Source organism: Chiloscyllium punctatum, chromosome 26 (assembly GCF_047496795.1).
Source record: "Chiloscyllium punctatum isolate Juve2018m chromosome 26, sChiPun1.3, whole genome shotgun sequence".
In the NCBI taxonomy this organism is placed as follows: domain Eukaryota; kingdom Metazoa; phylum Chordata; class Chondrichthyes; order Orectolobiformes; family Hemiscylliidae; genus Chiloscyllium; species Chiloscyllium punctatum.
In genome coordinates this window covers 75,540,153-75,546,152 of record NC_092764.1, presented here as the reverse complement: position 1 = coordinate 75,546,152, position 6,000 = coordinate 75,540,153, and the positions used below count along the sequence as shown (strand labels likewise).

At 42.2% G+C, this 6,000-nt stretch overlaps 1 protein-coding gene across 4 annotated transcripts in view; it reads left to right on the top strand.

The window, feature by feature from the left end:
* Window positions 1-1,042: 1,042 nt before the first annotated feature.
* The window catches only part of LOC140453179 (anillin-like), a 64,731-nt gene continuing 59,773 nt past the window's right edge, over window positions 1,043-6,000 (top strand). For 3 of the 4 annotated variants that reach the window (XM_072547672.1, XM_072547670.1, XM_072547668.1), the window contains exon 1: window positions 1,043-1,127. The gene's annotated coding sequence lies outside the window, so the exon portion shown is untranslated. The remainder of the gene's footprint in view (window positions 1,128-6,000) is intronic. The other variant, XM_072547669.1, reaches the window with a different exon arrangement.

Here is a 6,000-nt window from a genome sequence, read left to right as displayed (position 1 = left end):
GCATTTTAGGAAAGCAAATCTTAGCAGGATTTATACACTTAATGGTAAGGTCCTAGGGAGTGCTGCTGAACAAAGAGACCTTGGAGTGCAGGTTCGTAGCTCCTTGAAAGTGAGGTCACAGGTTGATAGGATAGTGAAGAAGGTATTTGGTATACTTTCCTTTATTAGTCAGAATATTGAGTACAGGAGTTGGGAGGTCATGTTGTGGCTGTACAGGACATTGGTTAGGCCACTGTTGGAGTATTATGTGCAATTCTGGTCTCCTTCCTATTGGAAAGATGTTGTGAAACTTGAAAGGATTCAGAAAAGATTTACAAGGATGTTGCCAGGGTTGGAGGATTTGAGCTACAGGGAGAGGCTGAACAGGCTGGGGCTGTTTTCCCTGGAACATCGGTGGTTGAGGGGTGACCTTATAGAGGTTTACAAAATTATGAGGGGCATGGATAGGATAAATAGGCAAAGTCTTTTCCCTGGGGTCGGGGAGTCCAGAACTAGAGGGGCATAGGTTTAGAGTGAGAGGGGAAAGATAGAAAAGATACCTAAGGGGCAACTTTTTCACGCAGAGGGTGATACTTGTGTGGAATGAGCTGCCAGAGGAAGTGGTGGAGGCTGCTACAATTGCAACATTTAAGAGGCATTTAGATGGATATATGAATAGGAAGGGTTTGGAGGGATATGGGCCGGGTGCTGGCAGGTGGGACTAGTTTGGGTTGGGATATCTGGTTGGCATGGACGGGTTGGACCGAAGGGTCTGTTTCCATGCTGCACATCTCTATGACTCTAGAATTGTTTTCCACTTGTAGATAATTTATTAATGAAGTAAATATATATGATCTGCGGAGTCTGTAAAGAACTGTTGTAGATAATTTATTAATGAAGTTAAAAAATGTATACACCAGTGTACAGTACATGATAGTTTTAGGATTATACAGCTTTCTGCCGAGAGGAGGCGATAGCCAGGGAGAGAGGGACAGTCAGCCATTGTTTGTGCACCACCTTGCTGACATGCGCAGTGCGCTGGTGAAGGAGGAGGCGAGTGACGGTTGGTGAGTGCGCATGTGTGGGAAAGGGCGCGGAGTTTAAACGACGGGAGCGGTTGTTGGCGCTATCGACAGAAGCGGGTGAGGGTGAGTGAGCGAGCTCGGTCACCGGGAGGGGGAAGGACGGGGGCCGAAGAGGTGCTCGTTAACCGGGGCTGGTGGGGGAATCGCTGCTTTGCTTGTATTTCTTCTGGAGCGCGGCGGTTCGCTCGTGTCACGGCTTTTAATATGTTTGTTTTTTAAAAAAGTGTTTCCATTTCTGACAGTTGCCGAATCCTCGCCACCTTTTTTCCAGATAAAGGAAGTCCTGCTTATTGTATTTTTTTTTGTTGAAGTGCGGAATATGGTAAACGACTACCCCTTCCCCAAAAACATGATCAATCACGTTCTGAGGGAGAAACTCTGCAACAGAACATTAAGGCAGACGGCCAAAAACTTACTCCTTTCAGGGCAATTATTTTTGTTTAATCCTTAACCTTCTGTTGTTGTGATTTTCCTTTCCTTAACCTCCCTCTCTTTTTCTTCCCCCCCCCCCCCCCACCCCAAAAAAAAACGAAATTCTGCTGGAAACTGCATTTCTCATCTGGATGGAATTTGCCCAGTGGGAAGTTTGCCAGCTCCCACCCAGTTTGCACATTCCTGCATCAGCCAATCTGCTCGTTAGGCTCTGGGACAGGTTAAAATTAACAGCAACTGTCAGGCTGCTGTGGCCACTGTGCAATAATCTTTGCAGTCTTCAAAGGGTTTGTTTTTTGCACTTTCTTTTCAGTGACTGCAGTTCCAAGTGGCTTATGACTTTCATTATGCTCCTCTGTTCTCATTTTTCTGTGTTGTGACTGAGGCTTCAACCTGGCTGTGGAGCTGTTACAGTTTAGTTTCATCCTGTAATCTGACTTCTTGGTACACACTTGCAGCATGTATGATTAGGGACATTCCCCCCTACACAAGCTATGGGGTTGGTGTAATATGTTTATGGGTAGAGCACTTTTTAACATCTAGAAAAGAGGTAATAGAATAGTTGATGTCAGTGATTTCATTCTGCTTTTGAGACCCTTTATTTAAACTGCTAACTACTTGAGTGACTTGCTTCACCATTTCAATGGACACTTAAGAATTAACTCCAGATTCACAGTATTGTGGTTATCTGTAAGTCAGTCCAGGTGAGAGATCCTTCCCAAAAGATCATTAATAAACCATGTTAATTTTGACAATTGTTGAAATATTTTGGTCATTGTTAGACTTTCAGTTCCAGACTTTGAAAATTAAAATTGACTTTCTGCCATGGCTGAATTTGAATCCAGGTCTCTGAAGTATTAGTCAGAGATGTACAGCATGGGAACAGACCCTTTGGTCCAACCCACCCATGCTGACCAGATATCCCAACCCAATTTAATCCTACTTGTTTGTTTTAGAGCCAATATTCCTTTCATCATATCCCAAGGGTCTGTTTTTTTTCCACTTGTTTACCACATTGACAGCCTTCCAGTAAAAGGACGACTCTAACTGCAGCATTGTATATATTCAGTGTTCTCTGGGTGAAAATTTCCAAAATTAAAAGTCCCTAATTAGAAATTCCTCATCTGTTCTACAATATTATACTCTGTCTACCAACTTTTTGCCCATTCACTTTATCTGTCTACAGATGTTTAGCAGACTCTGTCACTTTCATAACTTGCTTTGCTATTTATCTTTATAATAGAAGCAAATTTGGCTGTAATAGAACAGTTGCCAACACTCATCATTAATAAAGATTGCAAATAGTTGGGTCTCAAATGTGGTTCCCTATGGAACCCCTGTCATTACAGTTTATCAAACAGAAAGTGATCAGTTTGTTTTTCTGACTAATTTGTCAGAAAGCATGTATGGCGAATTCTTGGGTACAGCTTTATCCACCCTTGATAAATCTTCAGAGGACTGTACTTCAGGCAATATTTCACTTTCGCATGAGCAGGATCAGCATGGATTTGTTTTCTGTAGGTACTACTACTGTTGCTAGTAGATGTTTGTATTTTTTTTTCAATGACTGCTAAGTTAACCGGCTTATAGTTTATCTGAATGATTCATTTGAGTATAGTTAAGCCTGAAATTAACAGGTCTCTTTGGGAATTTCAGAAAATCCATAGGTAAGGAATCTTAGATGGACTGGATGTGAAAGACCAGCTATCATTTTAGCAAATGGCAGAACAGTTGACCTAATGCTGCTTCTATTTTATTTTTGTTTTATAATTGACACCACATAACTTAATTTTCTTTGTGGTCTTGCTGTGTGCAAATGCTGTTGGATTTTCAGAAGTAATTAGTGATTTTATGTTGGTTTTTTGCGACATTGCTTTTGTTCTTTGTCTGTGGTGTTCACTACAACAGTGGAAAATGTTTTATTACTTTCATTGATTGGAAAACACCAAGTCAGCATAAGACTTGGAATGGGTATAAATCTTTAACATCCTCTCTTTCAAACCATTTAGAGTCATAGAGATGTACCGCATGGAAACAGACCCTTCTGTCCAACCTGTCCATACCAACCAGATATCCCAGCCCAATCTAGTCCCACCTGCCAGCACCCGGCCCATATCCCTCCAAACTCTTCCTATTCATATACTCATTCAAATGCCTCTTAAATGTTGCAATTGTACCAGCCTCCACCACATCTGGCAGCTCATTCCATACACACCACCCTCTGCATGAAAACATTGCCCCTTGGGTGTCTTTTATATCTTTCCCCCTCACCCTAAACCTATGCCCTCTAGTTCTGGACTCCCCGACTCCAGGGAAAAGACTTTGTCTATTTATCCTATCCATGCCCCTCATAATTGTGTAAACTTCAGTCTCTGCTCCAGGGAAAACAGCCCCAGCCTGTTCAGCCTCTCCCTGTAGCTCAGATCCTCCAACCCTGGCAACATCCTTGTAAATCTTTTCTGAGCCCTTTCAAGTTTCACAACATCTTTCTGATGGGAAGGAGACCAGAATTGCACGCAATATTCCAACAGTGGCCCAACCAATGTCCTGTACAGCCGCAACATGACCTCCCAACTCCTGTACTCAATACTCTGACCAATAAAGGAAAGTGTACCAAACGCCTTCCTCACTATCCTATCTCCCTTCGACTCCACTTTCAAGGAGCTATGAACCTGCACTCCAAGGTCTCTGTTCAGCAACACTCCCTAGGACCTTACCATTAAGTGTATACGTCCTGAGAAGATTTGCTTTCCCAAAATGCAGCATCTCGCATTTATCTGAATTAAACTCCATCTGTCACTTCTCAGCTCATTGGCCCATCTAGTCCTGATTCTGTTGTAATCTGAGGTAACCCTCTTTGCTGTCCACTACACCTCCAATTTTGGTGTCATCTGCAAACTTACTAACTGTATCTCTTATGCTCGCATCCAAATCATTTATGTAAATGACAAAAAAAAAGGGCCCAGCACCGATCCTTGTTGCACTCCACTGGTCACAGGCCTCCAGTCTGAAAAGCTACACTTAAATGCATTGTAATAGTTTGAAAAAAAAACAGGCCGTTTGAATACTAGGGCTTTTAGAAGAATAAATGTTGACCAGGACAATGGGATAAATTTCTGATTTTCAAAACAATGCCATAGTGCCTGTTTACATCTTCCTGAGAGAGCAGATGTTACTCCATGTAACGATTCATCTGAAAGGCAGTGCCTGTGTCCAACAGTGCAACTATTTATTTATGTCTCAAGTGCTAGGCAATAACCACCTCCAGCAAGAGACTGTCTAGCCATTGCCACATAACATTCAAAGGTGTTATCACACCTGAATCCCTCATCAACATCCTGAGTGTTGCCAGTACCCAGGAGCTACATGCTGGCTACAAGTGTGTCAGAAGCTAGGAATTCTGCAGCAAGTAATTCCCCTCTGTCTTCCCAAAACATGTCCACCACCCACAATCTACAGAGTTATGATGGAATAATATTTGCTTGTCAAGATGAGTACAACTCTCAGCACCACATGATGCTTTGTTTTGGATTATGTCAAGCTGCCTGCTTGATTTGAACTACCATTTTCAATATTGATTTCCTTCATCAATGGCAGTGGTGGTTACCATCTAGTGAAACTCTCTCTTCAGGGTTTCTTTTGACAACACCTTGCAAACCGGAGGCCTCTATCACCGAGAAGAGTAAGTGTAGCACATGCAAGGACATGAATGCCACCGCCTGCAAGTTCCTCTGCAAACTGCACACCGTTCTGATTTTGAACTGTTCCTTCATCATCACCAGGTCTAAATTGCTTTCTAATAGCATTGTAAGTAAGTCTCTACCCAGAGGTCTGCAGCTATTTAGGAAGGCAGCTTATAAGCATCTCCAAGGCAGTTAGGGATGGTCAATTTTTGCATCCCATGAATAATTTTTAAAAAGCCTTCAGTGCCACAGAAGGTCAATATAGATAGTCATGCTCAATCATCTAGTGTGGGGCTTATACCCACAAACTTTAGATTCAGGTGTCAATACTACCAAGTCAGTCATAACTGACTTGAAGGAAGACTGTTCTAGAGGTTTTGAAACTTTATTGCTGATGGATATTTGTAAATACAGTAGCTGTAAAAAGGATGTTTCCCTTGGTCCAGAACAATGGGAATAGTCTCAGGATAAAAGCTGAGCCATTTAGGACTGAGATAAGGAAGAACCTCTTCGCTTAAAGAACAGTGAACCTTTGGAATGCTTTACCGGAAAAACTGAAAACTCACTAAGTTTGAGAGATTTATAGGTTTCTACTTGTTAAAGACATCCAGGCATATGGGAGTAGGGAGTTGCTGTAGATGATCAGTCATGACTCTATGGTGTACTAGACTCCGGACTGAAGGGGACACTGGCTCCTAACACCTTTATAGATGGTTATACACTTGACACCTGTTTTTAAAATCTATGCTCTTGCATTTTGATACAAATTGTCAAAAGGTGTAAGCAGTGCTTGTTGCTACTAGAACCCAACCTGTTTGCTG